General features: G+C 45.8%; 2 long non-coding RNA genes across 4 annotated transcripts in view; one reads left to right on the forward strand and one right to left on the reverse strand.

Annotated features, from left to right (window-relative positions):
* LOC116573365 overlaps window positions 1-24,514 on the reverse strand; it is a 374,338-nt gene that overhangs the window by 183,039 nt on the left and 166,785 nt on the right. The gene's annotated exons all lie outside the window — the stretch shown is intronic.
* Window positions 11,518-21,751, forward strand: LOC116573363. Of its 3 annotated transcripts, none has more exons than XR_004278729.1 (5): window positions 11,518-11,816; window positions 15,420-15,599; window positions 15,773-15,886; window positions 19,346-20,354; window positions 21,339-21,751. It is a non-coding gene; the product is annotated as an uncharacterized LOC116573363 (long non-coding RNA). The 3 variants fall into 3 exon arrangements; XR_004278730.1 differs by having other exon boundaries at window positions 21,635-21,751; XR_004278731.1 differs by having other exon boundaries at window positions 11,518-11,806.

A 24,514-nucleotide genomic window follows, 5' to 3' on the forward strand; every position in this document is an offset into this window, starting at 1 on the left:
ACTTCATAACTGTTTGTTGACTGATTGATTTGTTCGTTGATGTACATTAGAAATACGGTCTAGTTGGTACCATATGAGAGTTAAAACTCCAGTACACAAAGTGTCATTCTCTGCTCCTTTTTCATAGTCTGGACTTCGAAGAAATGTCATCTTGGAAGATCTTTTCTGTGGTCTCAAGTTAACCTTGGACGTTGATATTTAAGGGGGAATAATGGGTTTTTTTATGCAGGAAAGTAAAATAGCAAGTATATAAATATTGTCACCACAAATATGTTAACACTGCAGTGACATTTTCTCTTGGTTGACAGAGTCAAGTGTTCATTTCTAAGAGGACTATGACCACCATTTCTTTCCTTTCCTTTTCTTTTTTTTAAAGATTTTATTGTATTCACTTGAGACAGAGAGAGAGCACAAGCAGGGGGAGAGGCAGAGGGAGAGAGAGAGAAGCAGACTCCCTGGAGAGGGAAAGTGAAATATGGAGAGTAAGTATTGCTCCTAGGATGTTGGGCGAGCCCTCACTCGCGCTCCCGTCACTCGGACCGGCCTCAGCACGGGGCCATCCTGGGAGAAGGCAGCCAGTACCTATAACCAAGTACCTTATTATATTCAGGAGATTACTTTTAAGGGGATTGTTTCTTTTTGTTGATAGTTTAAAAAAAAAAAATCCACACACAACTCGTTCGATCCCTTGAAGATGAGCTAAAACGAGAGCTCAGCCGCTGAGGCCTGTGTGACAGTGTTTCCCTGGGACCGCTTTTTCTAAATCAGGAAACGCTTACTTGGGCCTGTTCAGAGCTCTACCTCTTCCTCCTTTCTAGAGGCTTCCTTGACAGGGAATGTGGGTTCCACACCAAGGAAGTGCCAGTGGTTTTCAGGGACTGCCACAGCCCACCACTGCTTTCTGAAAGGAGCCGTGGCCTTTTCTTCTTCACAAGTTTATAACAAAATGCAGCCGTTTTCCAGCAATCTCTAATTAAGTAAATTGACAGAATACAGGTGCTCAACAGCAATCATCACATCAATACTCTACTTGAAGATCAAAAATACCTAAAAAGATGGATCAGAAGCCACCAAAAACTTAGTCTGTGTGACTTCTGGACTGAGGAGCTGTGTGATACTTACACAAAAGCCCGCTGTGATAACAAGAATTCAAAACAGCGCCAGGACTCACAAACCCACCACCCATGTTATGGGGAAATTCACTGCAACAGGATTCCACTCGGGCAAGACTTTGACAGCATAAAGGAGGAGCGAAAGCAGGAATTGGTTATACATGAGTCTTATTGGTTATTTTTACTGAATCTACACATAGACAAAAACTGTATGTCCAAAAAAAGGGGGCTCGCCTGGGTGGCTTAGTCAGGTAAGCATCTGCCTTTGGCTCAGATCATGATCTCAGGGTCCTGGGATCGAGCCCCATGTCGGGCTCCCTGCTCAGTGGGGATTCTGCTTCTCCCTCCCACTCTCCCCTCCCCTCACTTGTGTTCTCTCTCCTCCCTCTCTAATAAATAAATAAAACCTTAAAAAAAAAAAAAAGCTCAGAGAGAAGAAACGAGTAGATGAATTACGTTATAATGCTGCAGAAGAAGGCCTGAATGTAGGTGGGTGGGTGGACAAGGGGGGCTTGTATGTTCTGACTTGACCATATTCTGAATCTGGTGATCGAGATGACGCTGTTACCCAGGAATAGTACTCACTCAGAGTAGGAAACTATTTGTCAATCACCTATAGCGATGGCTGACATGTGGGCATGGCGTTGCGGTCTGGCTGTCCATGCCAGGCGCTGATATCAGCTGATACCATGGATACCACACTAGTCAAGCCTACCTCAGGGTGAGCAAGCATGAGAGTGAAATTGCTCGTGCTGGTCTGCCTTGAGTCCTACCCCTGGTATGTCCACGCTCACCAGGAGTGATTCATTCTGGATCTATGTTAGGAATGGAAGCATTCCCACGTGAAACCCAACAAAACACTCAGCGGCCGTTATGTCCTCCCCTCCAAGCCCCACCTGAGGGCATCTCATCGACCCGACAAATCTCTTCTCAAATCTCTTCTCAACCCCTCAGTCGTGGTTCTCTGGACTCTTCTCCCAGTAAATGTTTTCAGTCTCTCTTGAACATCTTAAAAGCTCTGGCTTTTCCCCTTCTGAGGCTACTTATCCTGCTTTGCATGTTACAGCTGCTGTCTCTTGGCCTTATCCCCTATTTAAGTCCCTTGAAAGCAGAGATCAGTCTTATCTCCACATTTCTTACAGGCCAAGTGCAGGGCGTCCGGCTTAGAAGCTCAATGAAAACGCCGTTGAGTTGCCCTGAATCCAGACCCACCCTGGCTCCCGGGCCCTCCGCCAGCCTCAGAGTCCAGAACACAGTGGGTCCTTGGACTCCCCACTGGGCACACCCACAAACATATACTAAACACCTGGAAACACGGGAATACTAAGCTGCTTGGCAAGTCCTCTCCCTCCCAGGGTGTCTTCTCTTTGGAAGAGGCTGCTCTAACAGCTGGCTTGTTGCTGGTTAGATGGGGCTCTCCCTGAAAGGGCCCATCCCTGCAGAGAATGGCCAAGTTCACTGTGCCAGGAACCAAGAAAAGAGAAGGGTCCAAGTAGGAGAGTCTCAATGCCAAGAATGTGCTCTCCGATTCAGAGCGGAGAGGGAAGCCGGGAGCTCTGCGGTGGCGGGAGGCTTCCTCCCTCCCCTGCTCTCTTTCGCTTCTGCTGCACCTGATCCTCCACGGGCAGGGGTCTTGAGGAGGGGCCCTCCCGTCCAGGGGTCCAGGGAGGCCGGCGCTGCTCCCGTTTGAAATGCCAAGGCAGTGACCCTGGCCACTCTTTATTAAATACGAATGGCACTGTGCAGTTTCCAGAAACTTCAGTGGAAAGCTGATTCCCCCCAAACCCTCAGGACATCTCCCAGTTCCTGAAAGGATTATTATCATTATTAGGACCTACAAAGCCTGCATCATTTTTAAAAAGTCTCCTTAAAGGAGAACTGTAGAGTAAGCAGAGGCATGCAACTTTCTAAAACGTGTCCCTACATTCTATTTCCTTCACAAGAATGACATACTCTGTTGGATTCTGGTTGAGCACAAGGCAGAAGAGATCAGGCTTCTCCTCCAAGCCCAGGCGAAGTTGCCAGATTCAGCAAATAAAAAATTTGAATTTCAGATAAACAATGAATACTGTTTTTGTATGAGTACATCCCAAATATTGCATGGGACATACTTATACTAAAACATTCGTTGTTGATCTCAAATTCAAGTTGAACGGATTATCCTGTATTTTATCAGGCAAGCCTTGAGCCCAGGGAGAGTCAGGACAGTGAAGAGATTTTTACCAACAAAAGCCTCTTTTTAAAGCCCCAGCTGAATGGCTTTGGACGACATTTCAAATTCAGGCCCTGCATTTTCCCTGGAGTGTGAGCTCAATGTCACCCACAAACAATTGGGAGAATGAGCGTTCAGTGAATATTCCGCCCCTTCCTTGCCCTTAGCAGCCTGTGGCAAAGTGCTCCCCCTCAGCCAGCTGGGGAGGAAAAAAGCTTTCTCTTTTAAGATGGCTCTCCCCTCCCCTTCTACAGATTGGATTGTTTCTTGGGTTTGCTGGAGAGCTGCTGGGGCTAATTGCTTGCAGACCACGGTCCAACCAGGCCTGCCAACTGTGGAGGCGGCGTGTTGGGGCTGGGAGGTGAAGAGGAAGGGGTCTGGAGTCAGGCAGACCTGGTTGGCAATTCTGCCTCTGGCGTTTCCTGCCTGTGCCACATTGGCCAAGTTGCTTACCCTCTCTGGGCCCCAGTTTCCCCACTGATGAAATGAGGGTGCTAATGGGGAGTTGAAGTAGGAAAGACCTGAGACAGGAGCACATAGGGCACTCATCACAGTGCCCGAGTCCTTGTTACTATCGTTGCTAGTCTTTGCTATGTCATACCTGGCAGGTGTCACCTGGAATTGAGTCTCCTCGAGCCCAGACCTTGGAAACGTGGAGCACAGACACCAGAAGGTCGTCAAGCCCTGTATACCAGGAGGTGTGACTTGGGGGAAAGATGGCTCCATTGAGGTCCCTGTGGCCCCACTTCCTTCAGTCCTGCAGTACCTGTCAAGTCAGGGATCACATCACCACGGGAATGAGCATTCAGTCGCCACAAACATGTGCTGAGAGTCTGAACTCTACTTTAAGAAATGGGAGAAGGAGGGCGCCTGGGTGGCTCAGTCATTAAGCGTCTGCCTTCTGCTCAGGTCATGGTCCCAGGGGACTGGGATCGAGCCCTACATCGGGCTCCCTGTTCGTTGGGAAGCCTGCTTCTCCCTCTCCCACTCCCCCTGCTTGCGTTCCCTCTCTCTCTGTCAAATAAATAAATAAAATCTTTAAAAAAAGAAAAAAATAATAAATGGGAGAAAGAGAAAGAGTGAGAGAGTGGGGAGGGGGGTGGGAGACAGGAAGTGGGAGAGGGAGCTCACAGATTTCTTACTTTGGAATCAATGAAATAATCTCAGTAAGTATTAGAACAAGGCAGGCAAATATAACAACTTAATCGATGTTAGCTATTGTTATTATTACTTGGGATGCCTCAAAGAACAGGCCAGATTTTCATAAAGAGAGAAAGGAATTTGTAACACAGAAGAAAAAATATTTGAAGTTACAATGAAGGCAACTTTAAATGTGTGAATGATGAAAGAACCTCGTTTTCCAGGCAGTGTTGCTGTGGAAGACTTTTGAACAGGGATTGTGATGTTTCTAGTAGATGTATGCTGTGAAAAGCTTGTGCTCACCAAGATGTGTAAGGTAGACACAACAGAAAGACTGAGGTAAGCAGCTCAGAAAGAAAGCAAATGGTCAGTAACATGACAATGGGCTTGGGGAGGGAGCAGTAGGTGTGGGAAGGAAGGGGAGAGAGAAGGAGGCGCTGCAGAAATCAAATATACAGGACCGTGGCTGCCTGGGTGGCTCAGTCGGTTAAGCGTCCAACTCTTGATTTCAGCTCAGGTCATGATCTCAGGGTCATGAGATCAAGGCCTGCAGGGGGCTCTGTGAGCAACACAAAGTCTACTTGGGCTTCTCTCTGTCTCTCCCTCTCCATCTGCCCCTCTCCCTGCTCATCCTTTCTCTCTCTCAAAGAAAGAAATCTAAACAAAACAAAACAATACAGGCCTGGCTACTTATTGGATATCACTGGTCAGAAAAAAGAAAGAGCCAAAGTCGCAGGGTTAAAAAAATGTTGGCTATTTCCCCATTGCAGACCCTCATTTTTTGTTTTGTTTTGTTTTGTTTTGCTTTCCTACCCCACATTCCCCATCAGCTCCCCTTCCAACATTTTGTTCAAATATTCACCTTCTACTAAGTGACCCCTGTTTCAGAGAAGAGGCACCTACTATTGGCCCCAGGGGGTGGGGGTGAGTATTGGATTGTTCAGGACCCTCAGGTGGCTCCACTTTCTGGCCAGGAAGCAGACTGGGCATGAGCCTATGGCAAAACTCTTGGCAAAAAGAAGCAAATGAGTGGAAACAACCCAGATATGTACCAAGTAGGGAATGGATAAACAGAATGTGGTATATCCATACAATGGAACACTATGTGACAATAAAAAGAGAATGAAATGCTGATTCATGAAACAACATTCTACTAAGTGAGAGAACTCGCACACAGAAGACCACTTATTGTATGACTCCATTTAAACGAGATGTTCAGAATTGGCAGATCCATATAAAGACAGAAAGTAGGTTAGTAGTTGTCAGAGTCTGGGGGAGAGGGGCATAGGAAGTAATTATTAATGGATACAGGATTTCTTCAAGGGCAATATAAATCTTCTAAAATTGATTGTGGCAATGGCTGTCAATGCTGTGACTATAAAAACCATTGAATTGTACATTTTAGGTTGATTTTTTGATCCCATTATATCTCAATAAAGCTGTTATTAATTTTTTCCTTAGAGAACCAAAAGGAAGACTTCTAGGGAGATTTCTGGAAAATGTTTTATCACTCTTAAAAAGAAACTCAGAGAAGAGTTGGCTTCTCTTTCTGGAGGCTGGCGTATGTGCATGTGTTCCCAGGAGCTGCTGTGGATTTCTACTACCCACCATGGCAGGAGCCAACACAAGTCAGGACAGACCCACAGGGCAGGCTAGAGCCCAGAGGAGCACCTACCTAGACTTCTCATTACTTAGAATAATGTTTCCTTATACTTTAGGCCAATTGAGTTGTTCTGTCACTTGTAGCCATAGCATAACATAACATTCTAACTGATACGGTTCCACTCACAGAAATTTTTGGGTCAGGGGAAAGGTTGGTTTTTGGAGAAACTATGCATTTACATTAATTTATTTTTTTTAAGGTTTTACTTATTTATTTGACAAATAGATCACAAGTAGGCAGAGAGGCAGGCAGAGAGAAGAGAAAGCAGGCTCCCTGCTGAGCAGAGAACCTGATGTGGGGCTTGATCCCAGGACCCGGGGATCATGATCTGAGCCAAAGGCAGAGGTTTTAACCTACTGAGCCACACAGATGCCCCTGCATTTACATTACTTTAGAAGTGTAAGTGTAAGGCAGGTGAAAATTTGAAGTGTAGCCCAAGCTCAAAAGAAAGGGATGGATAGATGGACGGATGGATGAACAGATGGAGAGATGGGTAGGTGGATGGATGGGTGGGTGGATGGATGCATGGACAGACGGACGGTCTGGGCAGTTACTTAGAGCAGGAGGCTGAAGCCCAAGGGAGTGCAAAGACAGAGTGCAGACTCTGGACTTCCTACACGGAATGGAAGGGAGAGCAAGAGAAATGAGTGAAGGATGCTGCAAACAAAGGGGGTTGAAAAGGACATGGGGAAACTGGAAAATGCCGTAAATGCTGTCATGTAAGCCAAAAGGGGGATTCAGGAAGAAAGAGATTGAAGTTTGGGTCAAATTCTGTAGAAACCAAGGAAGAAGTAACCCAGATTCAGATATACAACTAAGGGGCCAGTATGAGAAAAGGTTGTTTCTGAACTTGAGTCGAGTGATGGTGACACAGGCCAGATTTCAGAAGATATGGGCCAGGGGGCAGTGAGTGAACACTGGGGAAGTTATGACAGCCGGCTCGCACCTCCTTACAGAAGTCTGGTCTCCACGGAAAGCATCACTGAATTCACCAGTACCTGATTCTGCTCTCCTTCCCAGCATGTGGAAGATGGTTTCTCAGTGCACCTGCTCTTCTGTGGGCAGGAAGAAGCAACACATTCTTGTGAGGCCACCCAGAGGGAGAGGCTGTTTGCCATCATAACCTAGCCCTCTCCTTGTTTACAGAGAGACAACAGGAAGACAAGTAGAAAAGAGAACAGCAAAGTCGAGGAAGGGATGTATTCTGGGCTTTGATTTTTCATTTTTTAAAAAGATTTTATGTATTTATTTGACAGACAAGAGATCACAAGTAGGCAGAGAGGCAGTCAGAGAGGGGGGAAGCAGGCTCCCCGCTGAGCAGAGAGCCCGATGTAGGGCTCGATCCCAGAACCCGGCGATCATGACCTGAGCAGAAAGCAGAAGCTTAACCCACTGAGCCACCCAGGTGCCCCTGATTTTTCATTAAAAAAAAAAAACTTTCTATTTATTTATTTGAGAGTGAGAGAGAGGGCACAAGTGTCGGGCGAGGAGCAGAAGGAGAGGGAGAGGCAGACTCCACACTGAGCGGGGAGCCCGACCCTGGGATGGTGATCTGAGCCCAAGGCAGACACTTAACCAACTAAGCCACCCAAACACCCCCTGATTTTTCATATTTTCAGTACAGGTGGACCCAAGCATGTTAGGAAGATGAAAAGAGTCTATTGGAAGGGAGGACCTGAAGAAGCAAAGCCGCGTCCTCTCGAAAGCAGGAAGTATGGCTACACACAAGCCCAGCCGCAGGTCTGTGCTCTTGTTCTTCCAGGAAGGAAGTACACATCCAGGCCCGAGATGAGAACCCGGCTAGCTGGGTTGGAGAGGCAAGCCGAGGGAGTCTCTGCACGTCACCTCTGAGACAGGGGCATGGAGGTTGGAGTTTGGAACCCCGGGCCCCTGAAGGATGACTGGCAAGGATAGTTAAGGAATGCATTTCATTCTTGTGCTTAAATTTCTACAGGCATGTCTTACACAGAATCATCATCATTTAAAAAGGAACTGAAGTCCAGAAAGGGTTAAAACTGTTTTGTTCTAAGTTCTTGCCTGGGCCCCACCTCCGTGTCCTTTACCCATGGACAGGCCAGTGCTGGTCCCCCCCAAAACAACACATGCTGTGCTCTCCCTGCGAGTGCACTTGTGATGAACTTTGAGCCACACATCTGCTGCGGAGAAGGAACTCGTATTCCCAAATGGCTGACATTCGCTGAGGATCCTGGGTTCATCTCTACCCTAGCGTATTTTTATTAGATTGGCTGCCGGAGAATCAGAGGGATAAATTTAGCGGCTGTGTCTAGACCTCATTACAATGCATGCCCAACTAGTGTTCTTTTCATCAGCTTGGTGTTATTCTGGCTTTGATTCTGCGAAGTGAATATTTGGATTGAAACCGGTGTCCATCCTCATTTACCCTCCAAGCCATTGTTGGATCTGGGCTAAGGACGGTATTTTCACGATGTCACTACTCCAAGCCTCTCTCTTTGATTTAAAGCAGGGGTTGGCAAACATCGTGTGTAAAGGCCCAGAAAGTAAATATTTTAGGCTATGTGGGACTAACAGTCTCTGTTGCAACTACTCAGCACTGTCATTGCCACATGAAAGCAGTCAGAGAAGATGCTTACATGAATAAGCCTGGTTGTGTTCCAATAAAACTTTATTTACAAAGAAAGTGGGTCGAACTTAGCCCGTGGGCTATACTTTGCCCACCCTGGTTGAAAGTATGGATTGGCAAGAAGACAGCAGGTGAATGGACAGATAAAAACCAGTATCTTTTTTTGTGTGATTGCCTCCAAAGGGGGGGGGGAGTAACTAGAACATTTTGTTGGACATTTTATTTCTTCTCTCACCAAAAAAAAAAAAAAAAAAAAAATGTTGAGGGAAGCAGTAGAATTTAATTCAGGGAAGAGGGGGTTAAGTGGCTAAAAATTGTAGGGTGAATGTGTCACTTATCCGCAAACACAGCCTCTTCTTCAGAGACTGCTTTACCCGGACATTGAGTTGATTATAAGAGATGTAAAGTAAAAACAAATTTGCTGACCTTCATTTCAGAGATCAAAGGTTAAATTCATACCCCGTAGGATGGTTCTGTTAAATCACTCCCAAGCTGCCTGGTGACATATTTTCAGAAAATATTTCTCTCCAGCTTTATCAAGTGTTCTTTGTGTTCTGGAAACACGATTTGAAGTCCCAGCTGGAGCCAGGATGTCATGCATCTTAACTGAAATTCTCCAGCTACATTAAATAATATGGTTATTCTTTAATAATAACCATATTATTGGCATATGGTTAGTTGGGATAGACATTTGCTGCCAGGGGTTAATACCTCTGAGTCTAGATATTCATCAAAGATTGAAATTATCATTTTACACTGAATAACCAAGGATGATATACAACATGAAGAGATAAAGAGCGAAAGTTGTCCGCTAGGATGTCCTGGAAATGGGGCTGAATAACCCGTCTTAGCTTGGAATGTTCATCAGGGACTGTTTCTGATATCTTCACCTCAGAACAGAGCCCCAACAGTTCAAAAATTAGGGAAACTGTGTGCACAAGTTGTTAAAAACAAAGCAAACTTCCTGTCTCTTTAATTGTAAACTCACGCAAAACCTTTCAACAGCAGTGGCTCACAAAATTCATTTTGTGACAAAGTTCTGTCAGTCCAGAGTGAAGTGAAGAATCAGGACACTGGCTTGAGTGTTTTATAGAGCTTCACGCATTTCCTTTAAAGGGCCCTCCTCCAGGCTATTCCCATGTTAATTAATCAAATTTAATTAACTTTAATTAAATAATTATTTACTTAGTAAAATAATGTCAACAGCCCCATGTTGGTCCCCTGTTGTTTTAAGCCCCAATTGCTATGGACTGAGTTGGGTCCCCTCTAAGCATTTGTGTGATGGTTCTTAGAGATATTAGGTCTTTGTCTTTTTTTTTTAAGATTTTTTTTTTAAATCTATTTAGAGACAGAGGGTGTGTGCCAGAAGAGGGGCATAGTAAGATAAAGAGAGAGAGAGAAAATCCTCAAGCAGACTCCACACTGAACATGGAGCTCAACATGGGTTTCAATCTCATGACTCTGAGATCACGACATAAATTAGAATTTAGAACTGGCCACTTAATGGAGTGAGCCACCCAGATGCTCCCAGATATTAAGTCTTTGGGAGGCAACTGGAGTTAAATGGGTTCATGGCAGGTGGGACCTCATGATGGCATCCATGGCTTTATACGAAGAGGAGGAATGAGAAAGCACAGAGCAAGAAAGTGGCATCGGTAAGCCAAGAAGAATGCCCTTATCGGGAACCAGACCAGCCAGGATCTTGATCTTGGATTTCCCAGGATGGCAAGAAATTAATGTGTGCTGTCTCGACCTCCCAGCCCATGCTACTTTTTTATGGCAACCCAAGCTGACTAATATAACAATTCTATTATTTAATGAGTAGGGGAGTGAGAAGACAGAGGGTGTTACTGAAACTGAAATTTCTAGCACTTGCTGGCTCAATAGAGAGTAACAAACCTGGATTTTCTTCGCCACAGAGTTCAGAAGGTAGGTCATCACTGGCTGACCTCTAAAAATCTAGAATGTATGAATTAAGCTGAGTAACCGTTTGTCTTTTGGGAGCGTGTGTGTCCACTCAGGAAGACGTCGCCTCCTTGATGTAGTGGGAGGCGGCTATCAGGATATGTGCTTTGTTGGGAGAAAACACTAAGAACTGATTTTTCCTAATGGGGGAGAGGTGAAATTTAAACCCAAGTGTCTTCACTGATGGCGGCCCACGTCCATACCACACACTTCCTACTGTCCGGTGAGGCAAGTCAGTGACAATTGAGCAATTGAAGTTTCCAGTAAGACAGCCATCAGGTGACTTTGGATAGGTTCTTTCTCCTCTCCAATGTTTCTTAATCTATGAATGGGAATAATAGCATGTCCAGTCTCATGAGGGTGCTTGGAGGAATAATAATAATGTATGTAACAAACTAACTTAGTTGCGAGCTTAAAGTAAGTGCTCAATAAACATTTCATGCTATTATTTGGATTGTATGTTAAAAAGAGACAAAAAAAAATTATGATTTTCTTCATGAAATTCCTTTTCCAAATTTTGAAGCTAAAATAGGAAATAAAATTGCCTAGATCTTTATCAGTTAAAGCCAGTCAAATGGTTGGAAGCCTTCCATCTGAGACTTTGCCTGTATGTGTGTGTGTGTGTGTGTGTCTAATCACAAAGGATGGTTAAAAAAAAAAAAAGTTAAATTATTCTATTGAGAGGCAGAGAGATATCAGGAGGAATCTCGATCTCCAAATTATCTCCTGCTTTTAAGTCACCACCAGTGAGATGATAAGGATAAGGAAATCCAGCAAAGAAAGATAATCACACCCTAGATTTGGGTCCCCATGCCCCGACCAGTGAGGCTCAGAACCGTGTACCAAGGGTGTGCTTGCCTGGGACAGGGAGACCTAAAAGGCCCACTTCTCCTCCAGTGTCTCCCCGGGAGGAGGTGGCCCCATGTCAACAGTTTGAGCCACACAGATCACCAAGGGAGAGAAACGACACAGGCCACAGCCCAGAGGGCGGGGTGGCCTGGGCAGAAGTCAGGCCTTTCTCTTCTTTACTGACCTCTTCTTTACTGATCACGTGAAATCTCCACCTGGCTCACAACTTGGCAAAACTCTTCCTTCTCGGGACTGAGCGAGAGGTGAGTTCAGGTAAGGGAGAATCTTAAGTTTCCTTTAAAGTATATATTTTTTACTTTGGGCGGGGGTGTGGGTGGTTAGGCAGCACGGACTGGTGTGAAAACTGCTGGAAGCAAACACTTTCTCCCTGTCCCACCCCAAAATGGACATTGATACATATGTAAAATGTTGTGTGTAATTCGGGGGAGTAATCAGATTCTCCTGGAGCCCATCTATGAACCCCAATTAAGAATCCTTGCCTTGGGGCACCTGGGTGGCTCAGTGAGTTAAGCCTCTGCCTTTGGCTCAGGTCATGATCTCAGGCTCCTGGGATCAAGCCCCACATCGGGATCTCTGCTCAGCAGAGAGCCTGCTTTCCCCCCTCTCTCTGTCTGCCTACTGTGATCTCTCTCTCTCTGTCAAATAAATAAATAAAATCTTTAAAAAAAAAAAAAAAGAACCCTTGCCTTACAAAAAAAAAAAAAAAGAAAGAAAGAAAAGAAAAGAAAAGGAATCCTTGCCTTACTGTCATTTTAAACAAATATTTAACAAGGACTGAGTGCCAGGCCCCATGTTAGGCACTTTTTATGTGTGTGTCCTTGGGTTTGAAAACATTTCTTCTTTGCAGATACTATTGTCCCATTTCGCAGTTAGGAAACCAAAGCTAAGAAACATTAATCGATGTGCCCCGTTCTAGGTTCTGATAGCAGCTCTGGCAAGGACTGCTTGTGTGAACTTGGGTCAGATCACCTTTTACAACTCTCATTCTTAGTTTCTACTCTGTTAGCTTGGGATCCAATGGTATTCATTGCTGACTGTGGTGGCTAAATTCCTAGGTATTGACCCAAATGGTTGTGCGGCTTCAGTGAGCTCCGGCAGTAAAAATTTTGTGCCGATTCTGGAACACGTTAAGCACACAGTAAATCACCATGTTAAACATTAAAATAAAGAACATTTTCCTGGCCATCGGAATGAGCTGCTGACCTGTGTGTTCGTTAGAGAAAGCTGGACCATGCCAATCAAAACTTCTTTGGATATAAGGAGCAAACATCAACTCAAAGCAGCTTGGAGTAGGAGGGATTTTTAGTCAATAATTTATCTAACAAATGGTGTGCCTACATGGGGGCCAAGACATGGGGGCTTCTGGTGACTCAGAACTTCTCATCGCAAGTCATGGTGACTTGGTACAGCTTTGCAAAATGGGTTTCCTGCATGTCCTGGTCTCCAGGAGGAATGAGGGATGAATTGATAACGGTCCCTTGTAATTGGATCCCCAGCTTGGAAAAGAAAACTGAAAGTCCCGTCTGCTTAGAAGGCACATATCTCTGTATTCTTTTGTAAAAGGGCAACATGCAAACTCCTGGTTTCACATTGTGTCCAAGTCTTTTGGGAAACACGCCCAACAGTGGTTTGTGCCTGGTTCATACTTGTTTTATTTTGTTTGGCAGCAACATGAAGATCGTGTTTCGAATAAAAGCCCAGTTCTGTCCCTTAATATGTTTCATTAAGCATTATATGCTGTTCCTGTCCTCTTTTTCCACGATCACGCCTGGGCACGCATTGCAGACTCCTTTGGTGGGACTAGTTTTGCTCATTTCTACATTTATGGTTTCTTGTAGCCACAAAATAAAGCTGACATTTGACGTGGGTTGAAGAATTTGAGGAAGATCGACACACTGTTTATGTTAAATTGATAAAATTGTTTTTTCTTGATGCCATTGATAAATAAAAAAAAAAAAAAAAACCACTGGGAAACCCACAGCTGAAATACATTCCTGGAGAGAACAGGAAGCAGGGCCTGGAGTCAGAGCCCAGGCACTGTCCTTCATGAGCTGTGTGTCCTTGGGCAAGTTGCATAACTGGGCCTCAACCTCCCCTCGGTAATCATACAGGGGTAAGACTGCCTTGAGCTTGAGCTCACAAGTGTGTTTTGAGGACCCGATGAGATCAAGGTGCCGTGTCCCCACAGAAGCGTTTTCTGGATTTGTGAATAGGCTTTAACAAATGGACGACTCTAATTATAAATGCTAAAACTTAGGAAGCGCAAAAAACGGAAACGAGTTTCCTCCCTTGTCACATGATTCCCCTCAGCCATTTCTGGTGGCCTCAGAGGCAGATGGCCTCCAGACCCTTTGTTCTGATTCTGCCCCCTTCGGTTCCCCACCATCCCGTGGACAGAGTCGGTCCTATTCGTCTTCCCGACGGTTCTTGGGTCTGTCTTCAAAGGCAGATGCTCACTTCTGGTGGTCATTGAAAAATGAAATTCATTCCCATATGTTAGCGCCCTATGCGTCCAGCACTATGCTAGGCTGTGATTTTACTAGAACGAAAACAAAGTGATAATAGGCGGTTTTGTAAGTACTTGGGTCCGTGATCTCACCTAATTGCTGGACGAACCCCTAACCTATAGACTGTTGTTATTTTCCTGTTTAAGGAATGAAGAACTAAGGCAGAAAGTGGTCAAGTAGCTCATCAGAGCTTAATCTATGAGTGGTGGAATCAGGCTGGGAATCCAAAAGGGAACTAGCACCCACCCCACCCTGATTCCCAGCGGGCTTCGAATCTGCTAAGGAGGGTCCTATTTCAAATCCCACTCACAGTAACAGAATGGCACGTCCCAGCCTAGTGCTGTGGGTCAGAGGGATTCGGGTGTGGGCTTGCCAGTTTCTGCCTATTTCCACGAGGAACGAGGGCTTGAGAGAGAAGCTGAAATCTTAGGCATAGAGCCTTGCTGACCAGACCACCCTTGTCACCCTTCACGTGGGCCTACCCACCCACGACTGTAGACATGTTCCTACCATAGATTGTAACAGCCGCGTCGTCCTGGGTAATCAGTGAACTTAAGGAGAAGAATGAGAAAGAAAGAAAAAACCTTAGTTGAGTGGTCAGATGCTCAGTGCTTGATAATACCAACAAACTGCACCATCCGGCTTCCTATCCAGCACGATTTGCTCCAGGCAACTCATGAGAGCCGAGGCGCCGGAGGTCATCTAGCAAGTAAATTTTCATTCCCTTGCCAACTCCAATCTATGGAGGGCCGCCGCTGGAGTATTGGGTTTAGAAGGATCCCGGGCCGTCAGAGATCAAAGGAAAGAGTGCCACAATTGATTAGTGATGTCTGCTATGGGCCCAGGAGCAGAGAGCGATGGCAGGCATGCAACATGTGTTAACCGACCAAATCTAATTCAATGTGTTTGTTTTACAGAAGAGGAAATGGAACTCTGAAGTGAAAGGCTGAATGCCTCAAACTCACTGATCTGGTTAGTGGCAGGATCCCCTGGCTTCCTGGGCTTTTCTGTAGCACCTCAACTCCTATCAGAGCGTTAATTGGTGACCACAGGACCAACAGCAAAAAAACCAGCAAGGAAATTACATTATGATTAGTACAGTATTGGTGGTAAGCATATTTCTTCTAATTCCCTGAAAGCTGATGACCCACAAAATGTAAGTCCAGTCATTGCAATATCTGATTATTCCATCTTCCTGACACAGCCACTGGATTAGCCAATAACCACCCCATCCCAGGCAAGTAGCAATTTATTCCAGGCTAGAGGAAAAAAGACAGGTGAAGGTCTTCCTTCTTTTCCTGAAGGGCCGGTGACACACGTTCGTTCACAAAGTGATACTGTCTTCCAGTCTGACCCGGGCTTGTCAGTTGAGCCTGACGAAAGAAAATGCATCAGAAGGAAGGAATGATGTCTCCCTGAATAGCCAGCTTGGCCCACAGATCGGTGGCCAGATTGCATCACCCCTAAGCAGTCCCAACGTCTGAGCTAATCAAGATGGGAGTTCTAAGCGACAAGTGAGAACACACAGGTACGGAGGGAGAAAAGAGGGCCCACCAAGTGGGGGGTCTTCATTTGCCAAGGTGTGGTGGTAAAAAGCAGAGCAGCTCTTGGTGGGGAGGGTGGAGTCTGGGGACAAGCAAGGGGACCAGTCCAGAACAGTCCAATGGACCTCCGGCTCAGCTCAACTCCTCCCCTTTCTAGCTGTGGGATCCCACATGCTGTGCAACCTCCCTGGGCTTCAGAGACCTCATGCCCCCTATATTCATCAGGATGGTATAATTACACCCAACAGCTGCATACAGTGCCTGGAATCAGGTAGGTGTGGGGCACATGGTCAAGTCAAGTAATTAATGAACACACAGCCTTGTTTTATTGTGTCAGGGACACGGTACCACCAGGAATGAGAGCCTCCGAGTTCCTAGTTCCACTTCCAACCAGCACGCATCCATGTATCCCCTGCCTCGCACCTAGCAAGCCTTAGAGAAACATTTGCGGACGGCATGAATGAGTGAATGAGAAACTCCAAGAACAATTCTACAGGCAGCGTTGGGCCCCTGTTTTCTTGTCCATCTAAGGAAGATGTACATCTCCGATCCCTTTCACGAGAATGTTCTCTTGGCCTCTGCCTTTCTCACAGATGCTCAAGGCCACCATGAGCAGGGCCGTGCCCTGCCCATGACCCTGAAGCCCCAGGAAAGTATAGAGCAGGCCGTGCTCCTTCTCCTTCAAGGCTGTCAACCCCCTCACCTGTGATTCAGGGGCCACCAAGTGGGAAGGGGTGGCACATGCTCCTGGATGTCCCAGCCACCCTAGACCCTCTAATCTGCAGCCTGTAGGCGGGGCACCAGCTCCTTCAGCAAGAAGGAAATGGGCATATGGGTTTGCTGAGCCATTGGGAAGGGGGGCCACTTGGCTCAGGGACAGCTGTGCTTTCCCGGGTTCCCGTCCCATAGCAGAGTTTCCCCTCAAAGGGTGGGCTCAGACCCCAGAAGGGGGCAAAGGCACTCAGGAGTGGGGAGACAACAACATTCACAAGATGAGAGTTCAAAAGAAAAGAGCACAAGCTGGAAGTCATTGATGTGTCTTTAATGCTTCAAATATGCCTGCTTTTGTTTATTTTTTTTAATCTCGACAAGTCACAGACCCTGAATGGTGAATCAGATTTCTGCCCCCTCCCCTGTCCCTTTGGTCCTCCAGCCAGAAGAGGAGCTTTTACTCGGCTTTTTAAAGATAAAACTTCAGAAGGCCCCGGCTCTGTGCCCAGGAGGTGGGGGAGGCAGCCTGGTGCCTCAGGGAGAGATGTGGCAAAGGCTGGCTCATCAGCCCTCCCCTCACATGAGGTCAGAACTGGGAAGTCGAATAAGGTAGGAAGTGGGCAGGCTAAGCTTTCTGGGAGCTGATAAAAGCAAGGAGCCATGAGACCTCCAAGAAGCTGAGGTGTGGGTTTGCTCCTTACCTTGTACCAATAAGAAAGCACTATAGATCTGTAAGCCGAGGATGGATAGCGGGAATGTTCTTTTTTTTTTTTTTAATATTTTATTTTTTTATTTGACAGAGACCACAAGTAGGCAGAGAGGCAGGCAGAGAGAGAGAGAGAGAGAGAGAGAGGGAAGCAGGGTCCCCGCTGAGCAGAGAGCCTGATGCAGGGCTCAATCCCAGGACCCTGGGATCATGACCGGAGCTGAAGGCAGAGGCTTTAACCCACTGAGCCACCTAGGCACCCCAGCGGGAATGTTCTGATGGTACATACTTCTAGTACCTTCTCCTGAGGTGGATTAGAACAAGACAGGTCAGGGGCAGGCACCCTGACCTACCAGCCAATCAAGTTCAGATCCAGAAATAGCCAAAATGGGGTAGTTTATCGTTTTTCTAACCTCTATTTTACTCAAATAACAAGAATGCGTTTAGTCATTTCTGACACCCTTTGGTTTACCTGTTCACTTACTCAGTAAATAATTGTAAACATCTGTTATGTGTTGACCCTTCCGAGAGATACGAGAGGAAGAAATTGATGGTCTCACCAACTTAAGCATATAAAAATGTGCTAAAAAGAAAGAGAAAGCAGGATGTAGTTGATGTCCCAAGGAGCAGGGGAGATTCTGCACGACCCAAGCAATCTGTCTAAGGGCAATCCCTGCGAGCTGGGGCCATCTGAATAGGGCAGGTGACAGGCGGGTTGGCTGGTGCAGACGCAATATTCAGGCCCAGGGAAGGGAGAGGCGAAGACTTGAATTCAGAAAGGCACAAGCAAAATGTTTGAAGGCTAGCCGGGACAGGGGACTTGGGCCTGTCTGAGAGGAAGGCATTCCAGGACTCTCCTGGAAAGAAAGGGACGTACTTGTCCACTTGTGAGACAGAGGGCATCGTTCTAAGACTGTGAATCAGGCAGTAATATTTGAAGTGGGTCGGGAAGTTGAGAGTCAAGGAGGGACAGGTCAGCAGAGGCCTCCTCTAGCAAGCCAGAGGCAGAGAGATGGGACAGTGGGTTCCCACTGGCCCTTTCAAGTGTTCCAGGGTCCAGCCAGCTGTGCAAGCAATGCAGAGAGTGAATGGACCCCCGCGCTCCAAATCTTTGCTGGTGCCAGGAAATGGATCCTTTGGGTGCTTAAGAGGAGCCCAGAGAACAGAAAAAAACCCCAGGAAAGCGTGCTTCCCATCTGCAGCCCGCATCCCCGGCAGCCTGCCCACCATTGTGGAAAGGACGGGTAGTTAATGATTGGCAGATCGTCCAAGGCCTGGGCTTTGATTACTCATTTTTCTTGGAAATGTCTGAGGTTCCATGATCCCTCCCTAATCCCATATGCCATACTGAGCTTATATCTTTGACAGGCATGGGCCTGGCTGCTTTGGCCAATATCCACTTGAAGAGAGAGGTGCTACCCCCAGTCCACGTTGAAGGTCACCCATTCCCACCGGGTGGCATCAGTTAGCCCCCAAAGCCCAGCCCTCTGGCACTAATCGCAGTGCAGGAAAACGAAACATAGGGTGTCTTATTGTTTCTCTTTCTTGTTTTTTGTTTTTTGTTTTTTTTTTTTAAATTTGAAATCAGTAAGAATTTTTCTCTACCATCAAATTGAATTAAGTTTCTGAGTTTAGAAAAGTCCTAAGAATTTTCATTTTGCTACAAGTTATAAGAATTTTCTATGGAGTGTCTCCACAACATGGGTTTCCCCTCGTGGCCAAGGTCCTCTGTTTTATTTTTCTGGATGGCCTATAATTTATTCTATTATCCTGTACCCAGGATTCCTTGCTCTGAACTGAAGGCTTCTTGGCTTTCTCTACCAAAAAACACTCCTGCAGTAAGGATCGCTTTTCGGCTACTGGAACACAGGATGTTTCTTTGGGTTTTGTTATATTTCTTTTTTATTAAGTGGGTTGAAACATAAATCACAAATCTTTCTAATATTTTTACCCAACTGATGAAAAAGTGATTTCAGTAAAGTGTAGGAACGCGAGTCCTTCCAGAAGACCTCTAATTCACTCAGTGCCACCCACGTCACTCCTGTTCCTGACTGTCCTTAGCGCTGCTGCAATTTGTCATTTCATCCTCATTTGCTAGTCATGATGACGGTGGGTGTGACCTCTCAATGTCACACATTTAGAACGCAGCCCAGCGGGGGCACAGCACAGTGCTGGCCTTTCAAGTGTTCCACAAAGCTTACTTAATAACCACCCCAGATGGATGTCTGAGAATCAGTCTGGTTTTCCTCAGGACTGATCTTGCTCTCTCCCATCCATCTCTCTAATTAGGAACCACTCTCATTTCTGTTACAGGAGCCCCCAAGCCTACTGGACCCCCAGAGTGCCCAGAGCACTCTTCTGTCCCCTTAACCCACCCTCAGAAGCGGCCCACATGCCACACCTTCTCTGCCTGCTTTGTCACCTCATTGGATACCTGGGAGCACAGCATTCGGAGGTGGATTTACTTCCAGATGGAGAAATTGAGTTCTAGGAGACGTGTGGTGGACATTCGGGTTTGTTTGTTTGCTGGTCTGTTTTTTTGATCCTCCTTCTCCCTGACTTTCTTTTGGAAAACCACATTTCTATACATTTCCAGCATTTCCATGGAGGGGTTCATCCCACTCCTACGCTCCAGAGGACAGCAAATGATCTAGGCCTGGCCAGTTCTCTTTCCCTCTTTCAGTTATGGATTCAGGAGGTGCGCGTGTGACTCAAACTGAAGTATCATTCTTGGGATTTGTGCTAGAAGTCTAAAGAAAGAGATACTGTTTTTCTCCTGGACTTGAAAGCTGATAGACTGTAAGTATGAAGCGTCTGGTGGCCATTCTGTTGCTGGAAGAAGAGAACCTTCTGGACTATGAAGCCAAGAAAGAAAAGCAGAGATGAAAAGTGGAAAGACATGGATGTCTGATGACTTCATTTAAGCCTACAACCTAGCTGTGCCTGAAGCTTTTCAATGATCTTAGCCAACAGATTCCCTGTCTTGCTCAAGCTGGTTTGAGCGAGGCTACAGCCTTTCCTGCTGATACCTTGGAACTTTGAGCCTGTTCTTAATGGACAGCCTCCTGTTCTTCTCGAGATGCTAAGGTCCAGGAATGGATTGATTCCTGCTTCTTTTTCCAGTGATTAAGACATGGCATAGATTTTATTGGACTGTACTCACCCTTCCTCTTGTAATGATGTGAGACAATAAAACACCAACGTGATGAGATGAAGTGAGGGCAATGACGTAGGTGTTGTTATGCAGCCATTGGCTACTAGTGACCTTATGACAGTATTTCAGAAGAAGGATCATCTACTTCCAGACTGTGGTTGACCACAGGTAACTGAAGCCTGGGAAAGCAAAGCTTCAGAGGAAGGGGTGGAGGGGTGCGTGTCTACTATAGGTTTGTTGGGGGATGAAGATAATATTAGCCATGAAGCTGGATCACCTGAGTGGCTCAGTTGGTTAAGCGGTCAACTTTTGATTTAGGTTCAGATCATGATCTCAGGTCATGAGATGGAGCCCCACAATGGGCTCTGTGGTGGGCATAGAACCTGCTTAAGATTCTCTTTTTCCCTCTGCCTCTCCCCCTTTCTAAAAATAAATAAATAAGCCATCAGGCCTTTCAAAATGAAAAAAAAAAAGACATGACATAGAAGAAATATAGCTTTTATCAATAGTGCTATCATTTCCAACCCATCTTCATCAATATCCTCAAGTTCTTCTTTCCCAAATATGACAAGGGAAAGAGCAAGTAGCAGCATTTACCAATGACTTACTTGTGCGAGGACTGATAGGGAACGAAAGTCCCAACTGTAGAGGAGCAGCAACATGGGACCTCACTGTTGCACAAAACTGTACCTGGTCCCCAAAGGGTAATGGTGACACATTACACACCAGCCAAGTGAGGACCGCCCCAGAACAGGTCAGTGATAAGTCTAAGTACTTCCTCTAGTCAGTACGCATAGTAAGCACTCAATAATTGGGTGCCATCTTTAATATACTTCTTAGTAATAGTAATTGTAATACTAATAATCACAGAGGCAGTAGGAGTTCACTGACTTCTCTTTAAATTTCATGTGTGGAATTCAGGCCTATCAAGTAGCACTAAGAATAATAACCACAGATAGGCTTTGGTGTCCTCTTTGTCTGGCATGTGAGGTTTAAGGGAATGAGGAGGTGGAAGAAGGACATTCTGGTGAATTTTTTTGAGGGTAATACAAAGTATTTTATATAGTAAATTTGTACTAAGCCAAATATCTCAGAAAGTCACAGGATTTCATACACTAATCTCTGCTTCCTTTCAATTCCATCTCATTTCAGATAAGCTAACAGATCTCTTCTAACAGTTGAATTATATAAACTTTATAAAAGTGACCACTTCCCATTTGTTTATTCAGCCTCTACAAATGGCATCCAAAGCGACATATTAACTTTTTAAAGGAAGAATTTTAAAAATGTACTCTAGAATGCCCCATTTTTAAATATAGCACAAAAGGGAAAGAAAACTGAAGACAAAAACCAGAGGGAAAAGGTCACAATAACCACCACACAGAAACTGAAGTCATGTCAAGCAATGTCATATAACATACACATGTGTATGATTATGGTTCCTGCAGACCCCACGACTGAGCATGGAATGGTTTTACAGTGTGAGCTCTTCTTCAAACCCAACCCTGGATCCTCGGGCAGGCAACGAGGAAAGAGAAAGGGAGTCCTGGTTCCCACCTGACTTAGGAGCTTTCTGTTGTGTTTAGGGTTCTCTGCCTGGACTCTAGTCCAATCTCCTCCCCTCAGGGATGTCCTATGCTCATCAGCCTACCCCTACTGAGAGTGACTGGTTCAGGGTGGTATGGATCAACAAGAGTCAGGTTCAGGATTCTATTGAACATCTAGGGCAGAGAAACCCACCTTTCCCCATGGCGTCTGGAAAAGAAGTTGTGCTGGCTATTGCTGGGAAGGCCTACCACTCCTGCTCATGAAATATAAGACTGACATCAATGCTCACAGACAGCAGAGCCAAGAAATGGGGAGAAACTGAGTCCCAAAAATCCCTCTCAGAACCCTGAATCTTGCTGTGCCTGAACATGTCCCCTAAATGTTCCAGTTTATGTGTTCCAGTTATGTAAGCCAAGGTGCATTTTTGTGTGCAAGCCAGTTTAGACTAGGATTTTATTACTGGCAAATTAACATGAGCCAGTGATATAGAGAGTCAGTGTCAAAAGCAAACAAACAAAATCAAACATCTAAGTTTAAATGAGGCTTATGCAAATTGGGAAAACTTTTACGATCACAGCTGAGATTAAGACCCAGGACTACAGTCAAACTTCTGATCCATAGACTCAAAATTCATCTTGAGATAAAATAATTACATAAAACATCTGATGTCGGCTGGACGGCCATATCTGCTCAGCTGGAGAGTTTCAAGAGAGAAACTCAGGGAAGTATCAGAATCTAAGATGGAGTCTTTGGACAGAAAATGGATCAGGGCTGGGAAGTCTCTCCAGGAAATGAACGGAGGATTCAGACATTTTCCAACATCTGCCCTGGTCAAGAAAAGTGGTAGGGTAGCTTGTAAGTGCTGAGCTGGGATGCTTGTAAGTGCTGCATTATTTAGGGCTTCTGTGACTTCAAATGAGAGGCTCTCCCAAACTTGGGAAGGTGCCTCTGGGGCCAGAAATAAAGGGGTGTGACCCTTGCAATGCACAAGCAGAAAGAACTCAGACAAATGAGGAATTGTAGTTTTATGAAATGGGGACTGTACAAAGCAGATGCATTAGGAATTTGGAACCAGCTTCAGACAGTACATTGTTTGTTCAATTCCTGGTAGAGATCCTGCCCCCCAAATTATTTTTAATCGTATATGGCGACTTCTTTGCCAAAAACAGAGCTTTGATGCAACAGTACAGTGAAAATCACTTAAAGCAAGTGAAGTTCAGAAGAATCTGGGAACTCAGAAGCTTCCCTCCCAAACCACAGTGAGTCTAGTGCCCATTCTTGGGAGGGTGGAGGGCAGGGAAATGGCAGGCTCAGAGCTGGGACAGTGACAGGGGCAAAAGCCAAGAGTTTTCTTGACATGAAGAACTTTGCATTAGGACTCCCACATTCTTCAGGGAGTAGCTGGTGCTCTTTGATTCTCTTTCAACTGGGTAAACATCAGCAACTATTTAAAAAAACAGGACAGGATTAACTCAGCCCAGTACACATTCAAATACTAAGGTCTGAATACCGTGGGCAGGACATTAGCCAACCATAGGAAGGCTAGTGCTCCACCTGGGAAGCCAAAGGAGTCTTTCCACACCTTAGCCCCCTCCTGTGCTGTGACTCATCTGGGTACCACGTGTTAAGTGGTGCTTAGAGCGCAAAAACATTTCCAGTATATTCAGTCCTCATTTACTGTGGCCAACAGGAGAGGTGGCCTGCCTCTGTGCTGAGAAACTCAGTTTCCAAGAAAAAATGGAGAATTTGGTCAAAGGCAAAGAATCAGTTCTAGAATGGTGCCTGGGACATAGCAGACACCTAGTAAGGACGTGTTAAGTGAACGAAGAATAGCGTAACCAACGAATGAATGAATGGACGGATGGGTGGGTGGATGGACGGATGGGTGCAGGAATCACTAGATTGACCCACTAGATGTGCCCTTCAAAATGAGACCTGCGTGAGAACAACCTGCAAATGCTTGGAAGCAAAACAAGGTCACAGGTGGTCAGCAGGACAGATTGTGATGGTTCATCTAAGTTGCATGAGATAAGGTTAGAATTACTAAGGAGAAGGGAATAGAAAGATGTACCACCGACATGGTTTCTGTTCCCAATGCTTGCCATCCCCTGGAGAAAAGAAATACATGATGGAAGCAAGAACTGACTTTGTAAATTAGGTCTCTCCACGAAATAAGGGGCATGGGGGGAAAGCTTACAAGTATGTATATGGATTCTGGGGGCTGAAGGTCAGAGAAGGCTTCATGTAGAGAGAGCTTTGGTGTGGGTAGGATTTGTATCCGTGGAGAGGAGCAAGGGTGACCTGGCAGGGGAGTATATGACATGGATGCCCTCAGGTGACGTATTTGGAACCAACCTGACCCCATATATCTCTAGTTTGCTCACAGTTCTTGTACTCTCCGTGTTCCTACTTCATCTCGTTTCTGGATTACAGCCTCCTGTTGGGCTTCCAGTCTGTTTATCCTGCCGTCTTCTGATCTACCGTCCTCAAGGAAGCAAGAATGATCTTTTTAAAAGCTCAGTTTTAACAGTCTCCTCCCGACACACACCCTCCCCAGCCTCCTAAAACCTACAGTGGTTCCTCACTGACCTTAGAACAAAGTCTAATGCACCAGACTTTCAAGTCCAACAGGAGATGGTCCCTGCTTTCTGACTTTGGTCCTTGCCTTCCCAGCTCCAGGCCGACCCACTCTGCCTTCTAGCTATGCCACACTGACTTCAGCTCCTGAGTGTGTTATGCTGTCTCCCCTTTGGGCTTCGCACATGGCATTCCAACCACCA

This window comes from Mustela erminea, chromosome 14 (genome assembly GCF_009829155.1).
Source record: "Mustela erminea isolate mMusErm1 chromosome 14, mMusErm1.Pri, whole genome shotgun sequence".
NCBI lineage: Eukaryota > Metazoa > Chordata > Mammalia > Carnivora > Mustelidae > Mustela > Mustela erminea.